This window comes from Orycteropus afer, unplaced genomic scaffold (assembly GCF_000298275.1).
Source record: "Orycteropus afer afer isolate SDZICR_OR568_19922 unplaced genomic scaffold, OryAfe1.0 scaffold00686, whole genome shotgun sequence".
In the NCBI taxonomy this organism is placed as follows: Eukaryota; Metazoa; Chordata; class Mammalia; order Tubulidentata; family Orycteropodidae; genus Orycteropus; species Orycteropus afer.
Genome location: NW_006922273.1, coordinates 376,890 through 395,997, shown reverse-complemented (window position 1 = coordinate 395,997; position 19,108 = coordinate 376,890).

Below are 19,108 nucleotides of genomic sequence, written 5' to 3'. Positions count from 1 at the left end.
TGAAAGAGACCTTTTGCAGCAAATTTGCCCACTGGAATACTATGTCTGATTTATTTACTGCTGCTTCCATGGGTGTTGTTTGTGGATCCAAGTAAAATGAAATCCTTAACAAGTTTAGTCTTTTCTCCATTTATCATGATTCTGTTTATTGGTCCAGTTGTGGGAATTTCTCTTTTATGTTGAGATGTAATTGATAGTGCAGATTGTTATCTTTAGTCTTCATCAGTAAGTACTTCAAGTCATTTTCATATTCAGCAAGCACATTTGTCATCAGCATATCACAGATTGTTAATGAGTTTTCATGTAATCCTGACACTGCTTCCTTCTTCATGTAGTCCAGCTTCTTGTATTGTCTGCTCAGCATACAGACTGAATAAATATGGTGAAAGGACACAGCACTGACACACCCTTCCTGATTTAAACCATGCAGTGTCTCCTTGTTCAGTTCAAATGACAGCCTCCTGGTCTACATACAGGTTCTTTATGAGTTCCCATTAATTCCCATGGGAGCACAACAGAATTCCCATTCTCCTCAGTGTTATCCATAGCTTGTTATGATCCACACAGTCAAATGCTTTTGCATAGTCAATAAAACACAAGTAAACATGTTTCTGGTATTCTTTGTTTTCAGCCAAGATCCATCTAAATCAGCATGATATTCCTTGTTCCACATCCTCTTCTGAATCCAGCTTGCATTTATGGAAGTTCCTTGTCAATATACTGCTGCAATCGTTTTTGAATTATCTTCAGCAATACTTTATTTTTGTTTGGTATTAATGATATCGTTTGATAACTTCCACATTCTTAGGGGTTACCTTTCTTTGGAGTGGGTAAAAATATGGATCTTTTCCAGTCAGTTGGCCAGTAGCTCTCTTCCAAATTTCTTGGCGTAGACAAATAAGTGCTTCCTGTTCAGCATCTGTTTGTTCACATATTTCAATGGGTATTCGATCAATTCCTGGAGCCTTCTTTTCCACCAATTCCTTCAGTGCAGCTTTGACTTCTTCCTCCAATACCAGTAATCATCAACACATTTTGGCTACATGTTTGATCAATTTCAAACTACAGAAGTTGGTAAAAAATCTTCAATTTCTTCATCTTTGGCTTTTATGGTTGGTGTGTAAATTTGAATCATAGCAGTATTAACTAGTCCTCCTTGAAGATATATTGATATTATCCTATCAATGACAGCATTGTTCTTCAGGATTGATCTTGAAACATTCTTTCTGACAATGAATGTCACGCCATTCCCCTTCAATTTGTCATTCCTGGCATACAAGGCCATATGATTATCTGATTCAAAATGGCCAAAACCAGTCCATTTCAGCTCATTACTGCCTGGGATATTGATCTTTATGCATTGCATTTCATTTTTGACAAATTCCAGTTTTCCTATGTTCATACTCTGTACATTCCACATTCCAATTATTAATGGATGTTTGCAGATATTTATTCCTATTTTGAGTCATGTCTTATCAGCAAATGGAGACCCCAAAATCTTTACTCCATCTGCATCATTAAAGTTGACTCTACTTCTAGAAGGCAGTTCTTCCCTAGGTGTATTTTGAGTGCCCTCTGGCCTGCGGGGCTCATCTTCCGATATTATATCAGATAATGTTTCAGGGCTATTCATAAAGTTTTCAAGTAATTATCAGGGTGTTTCACTGTCCAATTGGTTGTTGGTTTTCACTGTCCAATTCTTTGAGAAGTGGATGACCCTTTCCTTCTGAGTCTATCTTAGTCTGGAAGCTCTGCTGAAGCTTGTCCACCATGGGTGACACTGCTGCTATTTGAGATACTATGGCATAGCCTCCAGCTTCATAGCAACATACAAGCCACCACAATATGACAAACTGACAGACAAGCAGTAGGAGATTTCACATATGCTGTTGAATATTTGAATCTAGAGCTCTGAGTAGAGATCTTGGCCACTTTGCAGAATTTGCATGTTTAAATCCACAAGAATGAATGACATCAGTTATGGAAAGAGAAGCAAAGCATATCTAGGATCAAATATCAAGAAATTCCATCTTTTAGAAGTCAGATTGAGAGGAAATATCCATTAAAACACAAGAGGAGCAGATTTATGGAAGTAGGGCAAGAGAGGAGATATTTTAAGGAATAAAGAAAGCTAAAATCATACATACTGCAGTGAAATTGACTAAGATGTATAAAATAAAATGCCTATTGGAGTGTGCCACAGAGACTGTTGGTAATCTTGATAGGGGCAGTGGAGTACTGCCAGACAGGAAGGAGTAACACAGACTGAAATGGAATAGAATGAAGAGGTTATAAACTGAAGAATGTAGGTGAAATTATATATTAATGGTACCTAGCATTTTATTAGGAGCTTTGGTAGCATAGTGGCTAAGGCACTTGACTGCTAACCAGAAGGCTGGCGGTTCAAACCCACCAGCCACTCCTCGGAAGGAAGATGGGGCAATCTACTTCCGTAGTGATACTGCCTCGGAAACCCAAGGAGGGGTCGCTATGAGTCAGGTCCGGCTCCATGGCACATAACAACAACAACAAAGCATTTTATTAAGAAGATCTGGTGGCACAGTGGTTAAAGTGTTCGGCTGTTAACTGAAAGGTGATTCAAACTGACAGCCATTCCACGTGGGAAAGATGTGGCACTCTGCTTCCTTAAAGATTACAGCCCTGGAAACCTTATGGGGTAGTTGTACCCTTTCCTATAGGGTCACTGTGAGTTGGAATAAACTCAATGGCAATTGATTTTAGGGGTTAACATTTTCTTGCACATATACTCTGTATACTAACTCATTTGATTCTCATGACAACCTAGGGAGATAGGTACTGTTATTATCTCTATTGCTAAGAAGAGACAACTGAGAAGTTTTCAAAAAGAAGGTTAGTTTAAAACCTGGGCTATAGATTTGCATTTTGAATGGTGATTAGTCATACATTTATGTAGCAAGTACTCTCTATTGGGACTCATCTTCCATCTACAACTCTTTTCTCCTCAGTCACCTTCTAATGACTAACCAAGGGGATGGTTATATATGCTGATTCTTGACAAAGAGAAATAAATTTATATATGAGAAAGTTTGTAAACTGGATAATCTCAGAGGACATGATCCTTTGGGATTTTTCCCTTTTATCTTCTATCTTCCAATAACATGTTACAAAATGCCTAGAGGTGGAACTTTGTGACCATAAGAATAAAATCCACATCATAAGGATGATACAGAAGAAAGAAAATGATTTGATGTTTCTTAATGGTAACAATTCAGAAAGACTGAAGAAGATTTGATGCCTTCATATTATTATGTTGACGAAGAATATTGAGAATATCATGGACTACCAGAAGAATACACAAATATGTCTTGGAAGAAGTACAGCTAGAATGTTCTTCAGAAGTGAGAATAGTGAGACTTTATTTCACTTACTGTGGACATATTATCAGGAGGACTAATAGGAGGGACCCTGGAGAAGGACATAATGCTTGATAAATTAGAGAGCCAATGAAAAAGAGGAAGACAGTGAAGGAAGTGGAGTAATACAGTGGCTACAACAATTGGATCACACATGGCAATAATTGTGAAGGTGGTGCAGGGCAGGGCAGCATTTTTTTCTGTTGTATGGAGTCAGAACTGACTTGACAACACCTAACAAAATAACACCAACAGAAGTTTAGATGTAGGCAGTCCAAGATGGATAAGGCAGGTTCACTCTTATCAGGGGCTTTATCTCTTTCAAGTTGCTGTGCTCTCCTGTAGTTATCACATAACTTTTATCCCAAGGTTGCCTAATTACCCATAATGGCTTCTGGAAATCCAATCTTCACAACTGAGTCCAAAAGAGAAAGAAGAAACAAGGAGGAGGACAAAAGTGATAAATTCCCTTTACATTTCATTGTTGTTGTTGTTAGGTGATGTCGAATCATCTCCGGCTCACAGTGACCCTATACACAGCAGAACGAAACACCACCCAGTCCTATGCTAGCTCCACAATCCTTGCTATACTTGAGCCCATCACCACAGACATTGTGTCAATCCATCTCATTGAGGGCCTTCCCCTCTTTTGTCAACCCTCCACCTTACCAAGTATGATATCCTTCTCCAGGGAATGGTCCCTTGTGATAACATGACCACAGTAGGTGAGACAAAATCTTGCCATTCTCACTTCCAAGGTGCATTCTGGCTGCACTTCCTATGTTAGTTCTTTTAGCAGTCCATGGTACTTTCAGCATTATTCACCAGCACCACAACTCAAAAGCATCAATTCTTTTTTGGTCTTCCTTATTTATTGTCCAGCTCTCACATGCATATGAGGTAATTGAAAATATCTTGGCTTTTGTCAGGTACACCTTAGTCCTCAAGAAGATATCTTTGCTCCTCAGCACTTGAAAGAGGTCCTTTGCAGCCAATTTGCCTAGTGCTATACGTTGTCTGATGTCCTGACTGCTGCTTCCATGGCATTGATTGTACAACCAAGCAATGTGAAGTCTTTGACAACTTCAATCTTTTCTCCATTTATTGTGATGCTGCTTATAGGTCCAGTTGTGAGGATTTTTGTTTTCTTTATATTGAGATGTAATCTATACTGCAGTCTGTCTTCTTCAATTATCAGTAAGTGCTTTAAGTCATTCTCACCTTCAGCAAGCAAAGTTGTGTGGTCAGCATATCACAGGTTGTCAGTGATTCTTCCTCCAATTTTGATGCCATGTTCTTCTTCATATAGTCCAGCTTCTCAGATTATTTGCAGTGAAATTATTTACATTTCATTGACCACCCCATTTGAAAAGGAAGCAGAAATATAGTTTTCAGATGGACACATTGCTCAAGTTCTATTAGTAAATAAGAAGGAGAGATTGGCAAATAAGTAGGCAATTCTCAGTGTCTGCCATAGTAAATATACATAAATCTTGCATTAGAATTGCCCCAAAATCCAAATTAAGAAATAATGCTCTGAGAAAAATTCTCATAATAATATATCCTGTCTCTTCAGTTTTAAAAAATAAAATTAAGGTTGTCCAAGAATGATTAACAAGTTTTATTTGACTAATAACTGAAAGATTGGCAGCTGGTCCACACCCAGAAGCACCTTGGAAGACAGCCTGGTGATCTGCTTCTGAAAGATCACAACCTTAAAAACCTGATGGAGCAGTGCTACTTAGCAACACATTGTGTCTCCATGAATCTGAATCAACTCAAAAGCAGCTTTTGTTTTGTTTATTTTACTAAACTAGGAGAGCTGGTGATATAAGGGTTAAGCATTCAGGCTGCTAACACAAGGATCAGTGAGTCAAACCCACCCAGGGGCTACTCAGGAGAAAGAACTGGCCATCTGCTACCACAAAGATTACAGTCCAGAAAACCCTATGGGGCAGTTCTTCTTTGTCATATAGGGCTGCTATGAGTCAAAAGTCTAATCAACAACACCGAACAACAACCACAACATTCTACTAAACACTGTTAAAACGGTCCAGCGTAATTAGAGAAGCAATGGCAATTTCAATACCAAAATGCTACTTTATTTCTTTTTGTTTTATAGGCAAACATTAAGAAACTGATTTTTCTGGATTACAGAGCTGACTATATCTTAGCCTTTGTTATATCTTTCCAGTTGTGCATTCTCACACTTGTTGATTTAGTTTTTCTTTCAAGTGTTTTAAAAAATATAAATTCCAATAATACTCTTAATATTGTATCTCAGATAAGAAAGTAAAAAACAGGCAGCTTAAGGTAGTTAGAATAAAATATCACAAAGTGGAAACTAAATAATTCAAAACGTTTATCAACATATTGCTGATATATTTTCAATTAACCCATAGGCTGAAGCTACTGACAATGTATAAACACATATACACAGAGGCCACATTCTCAATTCAGGTTTCCAAAAACAATTAACCTAGATTAGATAAATTCTTATTGAAATTAAGTCCTATCCTAAGTATGTCTTCCTTAAATATAATTACTTGTCTAAAGCGTTACACTAAAACATTTCATTTCCAGTGAGACAAAGGGCAGGTTGGTGAGAGTCTTGTTAGGGTCACTTATATTGATTAAGTAAATGAATGTACCATAATATTTCTGAGTGATTTATTTCAACAAATACCTAGCAAAATCATACTGAAAATTCTTTATATCTTGTGACACTTCAAATGTATGACAAGGATACAATGCTTTTTTTTTAAACTTGTTATAATTTGTTGATATAGTGGATTTCTTAGATTTGCTTTATATAATGATTTACATTGGAATATATAAAATGACATATAAATCAAAACCAAACCCATTGCCACTGAATTGATTCTGACTCATAGTGACCCTATAGGACAGAGAAGAACTGGCCCATAGGGTTTCCAAGGCTATAAATCTTTATGGAAGAAGATTGCTACATATTTCTCCTGCAGAGTGGCTGGTGGGATTGAACAATTGACCTTTTAAATAGCAGCCATGCACTTCAACCACTGTGCCACCGGTGCTCTCATATATATTCCATATATATGTGGCCATTTTGTTTTTGTAACTCAATAGTCATGCATCCTTGGGTAAACTCTGTAGGTCATCTACCAAATTTCTAAGGTATACATAATATTAATATCTGCCTCTTAAGTCACTTGTGAGAATTAGACAAGTTAACACAAAAGCCTCTAGAAGAATACCTGACCCAATGATATTTTGCTGTTATGCCATTGTTAATATTATGGTGATGATCATTACAACAATTGACCCATTCTTTAATGACAACATATAGAATACTAAACTTACATTTAATTTTCTCTTGACGTGGGCCAAACTCATGTTTTACATTCCTCATCTGTAAAATAGTACTAACAATAGGGTCTACAGTGCTGTCCAACCGTTTTCCACAATGATGGAGAAATTTTATAACTGCATATCCATATGCATCCAAAGCCCAGAGAAAAAATAAAACCAAACCCAACTTGCTGCCGTTGAGTTGATTTTGACCCATAGCACCCCCGTTGGGTGTCCAAGTCTGTAAATCTTTCAGGAACCAAACTGCCACAACTTTCTCCCACAGAGCAGGTGGTGAATACAAACTATCAACTTTTGGGTTAGCAGCCAAGCACTGTAAGTCATAATCAACTTGATGGCAGTATGTTTTTGTGATGGAATTCTCACCTTGCATGTGAGAGACCTGGTTTGATTTCTGGCCAATGCCCTTCATGTGCAGCCACTACTCATCATTCACTACTCATCATTGGAGCCTTGCATGTTGCTGTGATGCTGAACAGGTATCAGCAGAACTTCTAGTCTACCACAGACTAGGAAGAAAAGCTTGGAGATCTGCTTGTGAATATCAGCAGGTTGAGACCCTATGGATCACAACTATCAGATCTGCAATTGATCATAGGTATAGTGCAGGACCAGGAAGAGGAAGAATAAACACATTTTAAAAGTGAAAAAAAAGATAGGCTAGATTAACGGATTCTTGGCTATGGGTGTACATTACATTCACCATGGGCTTTTAAATATTACTGGTGTTTGAACCCCATTCCCATAATTCTAATGTGTTGGTCTAGAGTGAAGCCATGCGTTGATACATTTTTCAAGCTTTCCAGATGATTAAAATTTGCAGACAGAAGAAGAGTCACCAGTTAAAACCTTTGAGGAAAAACGTTGTTGTGTGCTGTCAAGTAGATTCTGACACATAAGGACACTATAGGACAGAGTAGAACTGTTCTATTGAGTTTTCAGGCTGTAATTTTAGGGAAGCAGATTGCCATATCTTTCTCCCATGGAGTGGATGGGGAGAAAGATATGGCAATATCTTTGCCTTTTCTACCAACCTTTTGGTTAGCAGTTAAGTGCTTAACTATTGTGCCACTGGGGCTCCTGGACATTAATTCTCAGTGTTCCAGAAATTAGGGGCATATGTTCTTATTCCATTTTAGAGCCATATTTATGAATTTCAATATGCATAGAATTCCCTTAGGTGCTTAGGGAATCTTTATTTTGACAGGCACACCCAGTGATTCCAATACAGAAGAATCTTGGATTACATATTAAGAAGCACTGCTTTAAAGAACAGTCAGAGTTGATGCCAACATGTCAAGCTTGTGATGAGATAGGAAATAAGTAAATGAAAGAATCTTTACTACTGTAAAATACTACATAAATGTAAAGCATTTTGTATTTGTTAGATTTGGAATTCTTGAATTAGTGTGTTTGAATTTGGTAACGTGTCAAATAAGAGGATGGTTATACTGCAGTGCTGGAACATAGATAGTATACTGAAGTGAATACGAACTGAAGAGGAGTAATGAACAGTTTCTATTTGTCACTTTAGTATGGTGACATCATCCGTATATCAGATGTAACTGTAAAACTTTAGCCAGGAAGGTAATGCTTTATAGCCCATGGCAAAGAAGATTTTTGGCTGCTGGTTGTCTTCTAAAAAAGTCTAGGTTGCCATTTATTACCATGATTAATGGCCCAGTTCTTGTTCCCAGACCTAGAAAGCATATTTTGTCTGAAAGCATGCATTCCTTTGGTGTGATACTTTTGTTAACTAAATTAACTCAACTAATGTCAACAAATTAGAAAACCAATTTATCAACTCAAAATGAGAACTATTACTGTTGTTTTTGTTGTTAGATGCTGTCAAGTCATCTCCAACTCATAATTACTCCCATGTACAACAGAATGAAACAATGCCTGGTCCTGTACCATCCTCACAATCGCTGCTATTCTTGAGCCCGTTGTTGCAGCCACTGTGTAAATCCATCTCCTTAAGGGTCTTCCCCATTTTTGCTGACCCTGTATTTTACCAAGCATGATACCCATCTCCAGGGACTAGTTCCTTCTGACAGCATGACTAAAGTAGGTGAAATGAAGTCTGGCCTTTCTTGCTTCTAAGAAGCATTCTAGTTGCCCTTCTAGGACAGCTTTGTTGGTTCTTTTGGCAGTCCATGGTATTTTCAGTATTCTTAGCAAACACCACAATTCTAATACATTAACTTTCTTTGCATCTTCCTTATTCATTGTCCTGCTTTCACATGCATATAAAGCAATTAAAAATACCATGCTCAGCACACAGATTGAGTAAGCAATGTGAAAGGATACAACCCTCCCTAATTTCAAACCATGAAGAATCCCCTCGCTCTGTCTGAATGACAGCCTCTTGGTCTATGTACAGGTTCTTCATGAGCACAGTTAAGTCTTCTGGAATTCCCATTCTTCTCAATGTTATCCATAATTTGTTATGATCCACACCACAAATTACTTTGTTGCTGTTAGATGCTGTCAAGTCAATTCTGACTCTTAGCAAACTTATGAATAGCAGAATGAAACATTGCTTGGTCTTGCATCATCCTCATAATCATTGCTATGACTGAGACTATTGTTGCAGCCAGTGTATAAATGCATCTTAAGAGGGCCTTTCTCATTTTCATTGATGCTCTACTTTACAAAGCATGATATGCTTCTCCAGGGATTGGTCCTTTCTGATAACATGTCCAAAGTAAGTGAGACAAAGTCTCACCATTATAGCTTTTAAGGACACCCTGGTTGTACTTTTTACATGACAGATTTGCACATTCTTCTGGCAGTCCATGGTATATAGGCAGTGCCCAGGATATAAATGTACCTAACTGTGTCTTCAACAATTCATAAGCAAGTCAGAACTGGTAGATATGGTTATTATTTAGCCTTATTTTAGTGCAAGAAAAGGCCCAAAGTTTTCTCAATGATTTAAAAGCTGCACATGTAAGTGAAGGTCATTGTGATGAAGAATTTGTTATGAGTAGAGGTTGGTACAATCATTTCAAAGTGAAAGTAAATTTCCATATCATTAAAAGGTAAGTACATTTTTTCAACAATATAAATAGTGACTATACATGAGGTGGACTCACCAGATGGAATACATAGGAATCAACTATATCTTTGAAAAAAGATGACAAGGATGTTCAATATCATCAATCATAACAAGGCCAGAGGCTGACTGCAGAGTAGACCTCAATTGTTCCTATGCAAGTTCAATTTGAAGCTGAATAAAATTAAAAGAAGCCCACAAGAGCCAAACTAATATCCTACCTGTTGAAAGACTATTTCAAGAATAGATTTGATACTCTGAACACTAATGACCAAAGACCAGATGAGTTGTAGGATGACATCAAAGATATAATACATGAAGGAAAGAAAGCAAAAGGTCACTAAAAAGACAGAATAGAAAGAAAAGATGAAAATAGATGTCAAAAGAGACTGAAACTTGCTCTTGAACACAAGGTAGCTGAAGCGAATGGAAGAAACGATGAAGTAAAATAGCTAAACAGAAGATTCAAAAGCAACTCAAGAAGGCAAAGTAAAGTGCTATAATTAAATAGACCAGGAGTTTACACATTGTGGTAGTAAATTGTGTATCAATTTGGCTGGGCCTGGTTGAGTGGCTGGGCTGCTGGATGTAGTATTCCCCAGTATGAGACTGGTAACCAACTCCATGGTGGAATCTACTGGAGCAGCTGAGTAGCTACCTTAGGGATGTGGTCTGCTTCCATATATAAGAAAATAGCTTTGAGAAAGGTCTCTGAGCTTTTGGCATGCTTGGATCCTATATGTAGCTGTGCCATTGTTCAGCAGCTTGCCATGTTGTCTGCTGATCTTGGGACTGTTTCTGGCCTTAAACTAGTGACCTGCCTTTTGCTTGATAATCTTGGGACTGTGTCATTATTACTTGCTGACCTTGGGTTTGTCAGCCTCAGCAGCCAGCAGCTGCCTAAATGAAGAGACATCTCCAGCTCCAGTGGGCTGGGAGCAAGAGGCAGAGCTGAAGTCCACAGTCAAGGGGGTTTCACCCAGCCCCAAGAGCTGGCACTTTGAACTCACATTTCTTGCTTCCTAAACTATAAGAGAATGAATCTCTATTTGTTCAAACTATTCATTTGGCGTATTCTTGTTAGTGTGGCACTAGATGACCAAAACACATAATGCAAAGACCTAGGGTCAGAAAACCAAAAGAGAGGAATATCCTTGACATTCCTCTAGCTGAAAGTACTAAAGGAAGAATTCAAGCTTCAAATTGCAATATTGAAGGATTCTATGGGCAAGATACTGAATGACACAGGAAATATCAAAAAGATGGAATACACAGAATCACTGTACCAAAAAAAGAACTGGTCAAAAGTCAACAATTTCAGTAGGTAGCATATGATCAAGAACAAATGGTACTGAAGTAATTGGTGAAAAACAAGGTTTGAAGAATTGATAGAATACCCATTGAGATGTTTCAAAGAAGTGATGCAGTGCTGGAAGTGCTTTGGAAGACAGCTACCTGGCCAACTGAGTGGAAGAGATCCATATTTGTGCTATTCCCAAAGAAAGGTGATCCAGTAGAATGCAGAAATTATAAAATAGCATATAACAGAATTTTGTTAAAAATAGTTCAGGAATTGACAGAATACTAATTGACATGTTTCAACAAATGGATGAAATGCTAGAAGTGCTCACTTATTTTTGCCAAGAAATTTGTAAGACAGCTCCTTGGCCAAACAACTGGAAGAAACTCATATTTGTGCTCATTCCAAAGAAGTTGATTCAACAGAATGGGAATTATCAAAAAAGTATCATTAATATCACACATAAGTAGAATTTTGCTAAAAATAATATAAAAATTATTTAACTGTGTTTTACTGACTTATGCAAAGGCATTTGACTGTGTGAATCATAATAAATTATGGATAATATTGTGAGGAATGGGAATTCTAGAAGATTTAATTGTGCTCATGAAAATCCCATACATAGATCAAGAGTCTGTCTTTTGAACAGAATAGATTTTCGACAAGACAAATTGACACAGTGGCAGTAACAATGGGCTGAAGCATAGCAAGAATTGTGAGGATGGCATAGGAATGAGCAGTGTTTCATTCTGTTGTACATGGGTCACTATGAATTGGAGCTGAATCCATGGCACCTAATAACAACAATTCCAAAATGGTTGCAACAGTACATCAACAGGGAATTGCTAGAAATTCCAGTCAGATTCAGAAGAGAATGTGGAATGAGCAATATCATTGCTGATGTCAGATTGATTCTGGTTAAAAGCTGAGAATACCAGAATGATGTTCATCTGTGTTTTATTGACTATGCAAAAACATTAGACTGTGTGGATCATAACAAATTATGATTAACTATGTGAAGATGAGAATTTCAAAACACTTAATTGTGCTAATGTAGAACCTATACAAGGTAAGAGGCAGACATTTGAACAGAACTAGGAAAAACTATGTAGTTTAAAATCAGGGAAGTCATGTGTTAGGCTTGTATCCTTTCACCATAATTATTCAATCTGTATGCTGTGAAAATAAAGCAAGAAGTTGACTATATGAAGAAGAACGTGGCAACAAGATTGGAGGGCTCAAAATGATCAATGATGTTGGAAGAGATAGGGAAGAACACAAGAGTTAAGGGCAACAAAAGTGAATACTATTACATACACAATCCTTTAATAAGAGTAATAGCAATAATTAAGAGTGGATGTGTAGATAAACATTCAAGCTGAACAGGAGTGGAAGGTGAATGGGACTACACCTATGAATATAAACAGGTTTGACAGAGGCTATGTCTTTTTGCTTTAAGCTTTGTTGTGGCCCTATATTAAGGCCTGGGCCTGAGGTGGGCAGGCTGGGGGCTTGTAGTATGCTTTTCACTTGGGTGTGGCTCTCTATAAAGACAGGGGCCATAAGCAAACAGACCTGGAGCTGGGAGCTGCTTTTCACGTGGAGGTGGCTCTATATTAAGTCAGGGGCTTGAGGTGGCAGGCCCAGGGCTTGGAGGCTGCTCTTTGCTTGGGTGTGACTCTATATTAAGACAGGGGCCTGAGGTAAGCAGGTGCAGAGGGGTTAGGAACAACTAAGGGAGATGAATTTGTCTGTCAGTTTGTTGTCCTGTGGTGGCTTACGTGTTGCTGTGAGGCTGGAGGCTATGCCACTGTTGTTGCAAACTGCCAACAGGGTTACCCATGGTAGAGAGATTTCAGCAGAACTTCCAGGCTTAGACAGACTCGGAAGAAGGAAGAGGACTTCTACTTCTCAAAGAAATGGCCAGTGAAAACCTTATGAAAGCAGTCTGATATATTACTGGAAAAATTTATGAACAGCCATGAAACATTGTCTGACATAGTGCCAGAAGATGAGCCAATCAGGTTGGAAGGCACTCAAAATTTGTCTGCATAAGAGCTGACTCTTTAGATTAGAGATGACCTTAAAAATATGGATAAAGTAAAGCTTTTAGGACCTCCATTGGCTGATGTGACATGACCCAAAATGAGCAGAGATAGTTGCAAACATCCATTAACAATTGGCACATGGAATGTATAAAGTATGAATCTAGGAAAATTGAAAGTCGTCAAAAATGAAATGGAATGCATAAAGATTAGTATCCTAGGCATTAGTGAGCTGAAGTGGACTGGTTTTGGCCATCTTGAATCAGACAACCATATGATTTATTATGCTGGGAATTACAAATTGAAGAGGCACAGTGTGGCATTCATTGTCACAAAGAGTGTTTCAAGATCTGTCCTGCAGTATAATGCTGTCAGTGATAGGATAATATCCACACACCTACAAGGAAGACCTGTTAATACTACTATTATCCAACTTTATGCACCGAAGCCAAAGATGAGGATATTAAAGATTTCTACTAACTTTTGCAATCTGAAACTGATTGAACATGCAATCAAAATATGTTAATTATCACTGGTGACTGGAAGGTGAAAGTTGGAAACAAAGAAGAGTCACCAGGAGTTGGAAAACATGACCTTGAGGATAGAAATAACACTGCAAATCACATGATAGAATTTTGCAAGACCAATGACTTATTCATTGCAAATACATTTTATCAATAACATAAGTGATAACTATACATGTGGACTTCAACAGATGGAATGCATAGGAATCAGATTGACTACATCTCTGGCAAAAGGAGATGGAGAAGTTCAATATCTTTGGCCAAAACAAGGCCAGGAACTGATTGTGGAACAGGCCACCAACTTCTCATATGCGAGTTCAACTTGAAGCTGAAGACAATTGGAACAAGTTCATGAGAGCCAAAATATGACCTTGATAATATTTCTCCTGAATTTAGAGACCATTTAAAGAATAGATTTGATGCATTGAACACCAATAACCAAAAACCAGAATAATTGTGGGATGACATCAAGAACATCATCCATGAAGAGAGCAAGAGGTCATTAAAAAGATAAGAAAGGAAGAAAAGCCCAAAATGGATGTCAGAAGAGACTCTGAAACTTGCCCTTGAGCAGAGAGTAGCTAAAGCAAGTGGAAGAAATGACAAGATAAAAGAGCTGAACAGAAGATTTTAAAGAGCAGCTCGAGCAGACAAACCTATTACTATAACGAAATGTGCAAAAACCTAGAGTTAGAGAAGCAAAAGCAAAGAACACCCTCGGCATTTTTCAAGCTGAAAGAACTGAGGAAAAAAATTAAGCCTTGAGTTACAATATTGAAAGATTCTATGGACAAAATATTGAATGATGCAGGAAGCATCAAAAGAAGATGGAAGGAATACACAGAATTACTGTACCAAAAGGAATTGGTTGATGTTCATCCATTTCTGGAGCTGGCATATGATCAAGAACCAATGATATTTAAGGAAGATGTGAAAGCTGCACTGAAGGAATTGGTGAAGAACAAGGCTCCAGGAATTGATGGAATGCCCATTGAAATGTTTCAACAAAAGGATGTCCTTCTGGAAGCACACACTCAGTTATGCCAAGAGATTTGGAAGACAGCTACCTGGTCAGCTAACTGGAAGAGATCCACATTTGTACCCAGTCCAAAGAAAGGTGATCCCACACAATGTGGAAATTATCAAACAATATCATTAATATAACACACAAGTAAAATCTTACTGAAGATAATTCAAACACAGTTGCAGCAGTATATTGACAGAGAGCTTCCAGAAATGCAAGCTGGATTCAGAAGAGGATGTGGAATGGGGGATATCATTACTAATGTCAGATAGATCTTAGCTGAAAGCAAAGAATATCAGACAGATATTTAGTTATTTTTATTAACTATGCAAAACCACTTGATTGTGTGGATCATGACAAATTGTGGGTAACATTGAGAAGAATGGGAATTCTAGAACATTAATTATACTCGTGAGGAACCTGTACATATATCAGGAGGCTGTCATTCGAACAGAACAAGGGGATACTGCATGGTTCAAAATAAAGAAGAGAGTGTGTGAAGGTTGTATCCTTTCACCATACTTATTCAACTTGTATGCTTAGCAAATAAACTAAGAAGCTGGATTATATGAAGAAGAATGTGGCATCAGGATTGGAGGAAGACTCATTAACAATCTGCCATATACAGATGACACAACTTTGCTTACTGAAAGTGAGGATGACTTGAAGCACTTACTGATGAAGATTGAAGTCTACAGTCTGCAGTATGCATTACTCAATATAAGTAAAACAAAAATCCTCACAACTGGATGCAATAAATAGCTTCACGGTGGATGGAGAAAAGATTGAAATTGTCAAGGATTTCATATTACTTGGTTCTACAATCAATACCAATGGAAGCAGCAGTCAAGACATCAGATGATGTATTGCTTTGGACAAATCTGCTGCAAAGGACCTCTTTCTAGTGATGAGAAGCAAGGATGTCTCCTTGAAGACTAAGGAGATCCTAAACAATGCCATGATATTTTCAATTGCCTCCTATGCATATGAGAGCTGGACAGTAAATTAGACAGACCAAAGAAGGGTTGATGCTTTTGGGTTGTAGTGTTGGAGAAGAATGCTAAGAGTACCATGGTCTGCTAAAAGAACTAACAAATCTTTCCTGGAGGAAGTGCAGCCAGAAGGCTCCTTGGAAGTGAGAATGGCCAGACTTCATCTTATCTACTTTGGTCAAGTTGTCAGAAAGAACCATTCCCTGGAGAAGGATATCATGCTTGGTAAAGTGGGGGGTCAATGAAAAAGGGGAAGTCCCTCAATGAGATGGATAGAAACAGTGGCTGCAACAATGGGCTCAGGTACAACAAAGATCATAAGGATGGCACAGAACCAGGCAGTGTTTTGTTCTGCTGTGCACAGAGTCACTATGAGTCAGAGATGACTTGATGGCATCTAGCAACAACAACAACAACAACAACATGTCTACCAATATAATTATATGTGCTACAAATATATCCATGAATGTAATAGATCACTCAGGGGACAAACTAATGAAAACATCTTTGTCATAATGAAACTCTTTGAGGGAATGAGTCATTGGGTACGGAAGCTCAGAACCACAGTCTTGGGGTACACTCAGATCAATTGGCATATCTCAGTCCACATCCTATCTTGGTGAGTAGTCACTGGAATGTTAAAAGCTTGTGAGAAGCCATCTAAGGTACAATTATGAGTCTCTCCCCATCTGGAGCAGAGAAGAGCAAAGAAAACCAAAGACACAAGAAATAATTAGTCCAAAGGACAAATGGAGCACATGAATCCCAGCCTCCACAACCCTGAGACCAGAAGAACTAGATATTGCCTGGCTACCATTGCTGACAGCTCTAAGAGGGATTACAATATGTGGCCCCTGACAGAGTAGGGGAAAATATGGTACACCTCTGGTGGCATAGTGCCTAAGGCATTTGACTGATAACCAGAAGGCTGGAGGTTCAAATCCACCAGCCACTCCTTGGAAGAAAGATTGGGCAATGTACTTCTGTAGAGCTACTGCCTCAGAAACCCAAGGAGGGGTCGCTGTGAGTTGAATTGACTCGATGGCAGTGAGTTTGAATATGGTGAACGGTAATGTTAGGGAGGTTTGCACTCATTACACCAATCAAGCATATGAGATCAATAGCACAGCATTTGCCTATGGGTAGCACTGAGAAGGTGAGGGCAAGGAATGGAAAGGAAGAACTAAGGGTAGGTGTTGTTGTTAAGGTTACATATCTAGTTGGCTGGGCCTGGTTTTGAGTGGCTGGGCAGCTGGAAGTAGTTATTCCCCATGATGAGACTGGTAATCAACTCCATGATGGAATCTACTGGAGCAGCTGATTGGCTGCTTTAGGGATATCATTTGCTTCTAGTAGTAAGAAGAAGCATTGAGAAAGGTCTCTGCAGCTTTTTGGCATGCTTGGACTCTGTATCAGCCTGCCATGCCCTGCTGATCTTGGGACTTTTTCTGGACTTGAACTAATGGTCTGTCATGTTGTATGATAATCCTGGGACTGTGCCTTTTTACTTGTCCACCTTGGGTTTTCCAGCCTCTGCAGCTAGCAGTTGCCTGAATTAAGAAAAGCATCCAACCTCAGTGGGTCAGGAGCAAGAGGCAGACCTGAAGCCCAAGGTTGAGGGGCTTTCACACAAGTCCGAGAGCTTGGCACTTTGAACTCAGACTTCTAGCCCCCTAAAATGTAAGAGAATACGTCCCTATTTGTTAAAGCCAACCATTGGTGCTATTTTCTGTTAGAGTGGCACTGGAGAACAAAAACAGGAGAGAGGGGTGTAGGGAGGAAGTAGGAAGAATGGTGTTACAGTGCAGAGATTGCAGTAAGTGTCACAAAACAGAATGTGAAAAAAAAAAAAAAAAATGGAGGGCTCATTAACAATGAGATGGATTGACACAGTGGCTACAAGAATGGGCTCAATCCTAGCAAGGATAGTGAGTATGGTGCAGGACTGGGCAGTGTTTTTGTTCTGTTGTTCATAAGTTGGAATCTACTTAATGGCACCTAACAACAAAAACATCTGTTTGTTTGTAAATTAGACATTTGTAACCCAGGGATTTATTGTATATGAGAAACCAAATACAATTAAAGGCGTTTAATGTTTCTTAGACATGAGATCAAAATAAAGAGAGTAGCTCTATCAATGGAACTCTAAAATCATTATATTGAAAGAGATTGCAGTATCCATATTACAATAGGGATGACGTTATAATGGGCGAGAAAACTTGGAGTCCATTAGCCAGTTTCCTTCTCCCCTCAGCAGTTCAAGGATGAACACTCCCAACTTTTCCTTCTTTGACTTTCCTTCTGTTATGCTCCCATAGCTAAATAACACGCCTTTTATTGGCGTATTCTTTCTATAGATTTTTTTTTTTTTCACATTAAAAATATTGATTTATTTTTTCTGGAGTCAGAAAAGCTGATTCTAAAGTACATATGCAAAATGACCAAGCAAGAATGTTCAGGAAATCCCCCAAAAGAAGCACAATGGATAAAAGGTATCAAGAAGTTCTTCAAAGAAGAAACCATTTAAAAATTACAGTGGCCCTTACACATCTGAGAACCAACTCAATCTCGCCTATACTAAGAGAAGAATAATTAAAATAGTCTAAAATATTACTTGGCCAAACCCCGAAAGTTTGATAACACACTCTGTTGGTGTATCACTAGGTGAGAAACAGGTGCTGGCATAATTGCTTAGTGGGGGTGCAAAATGGTGCAGCCTCTATAGAGACTAATTCAGAAATAAGTCATAAAATCAAATTTACATTTACCCGATGACTCAGCAACTCCACTTTCAAGAATCTATCCTTTAGATAGACTCCTACAAAGTCAGAGTTATATGTATACAAAGTTATTCATTGTGGTATTATTTATTATTGTTGTTGTTGTTGTTATTGTTGTTATGTGCCGTTGAGTCGGACCCGACTCAAAGCGACCCCTCCTTGGGTTTCTGCAGCAGTATCACTACAGAAGCAGATTGCCCAACCTTCCTTCCAAGGAGTGGCTGGTGGGTTTGAACTGCCAGCCTTCTGGTTAGCAGTAAGTGCCTTAGGCAGTATGCTACCAGAGCTCCTATTATAGCAAAATATAAACAATCCAAACATTCATCAATAGGGCACTTGTTAAACAAACTACGATGAATCCACAAAATAGAAAACCAAATAGCTGATAAAAAAATCTCTCTCAAAAGCAAGGTTCACAGCAGTAACTTAGATGGATAAGTAGATAGATAAAGTATTAATATAGAATATATATGTGTATATATATGTATACATGTGTATTGAATGCTATTATTTTTTTTTTGTCATTTTTATTGTGATTTGGGTGAAGTTTCTCTTCACCCAAATCAATATTTATCTCTATCTATCTAACAGCATTCCCTCCCCTCCCCTCCCACCCCTGGTAACCAACAAAGAAAATTT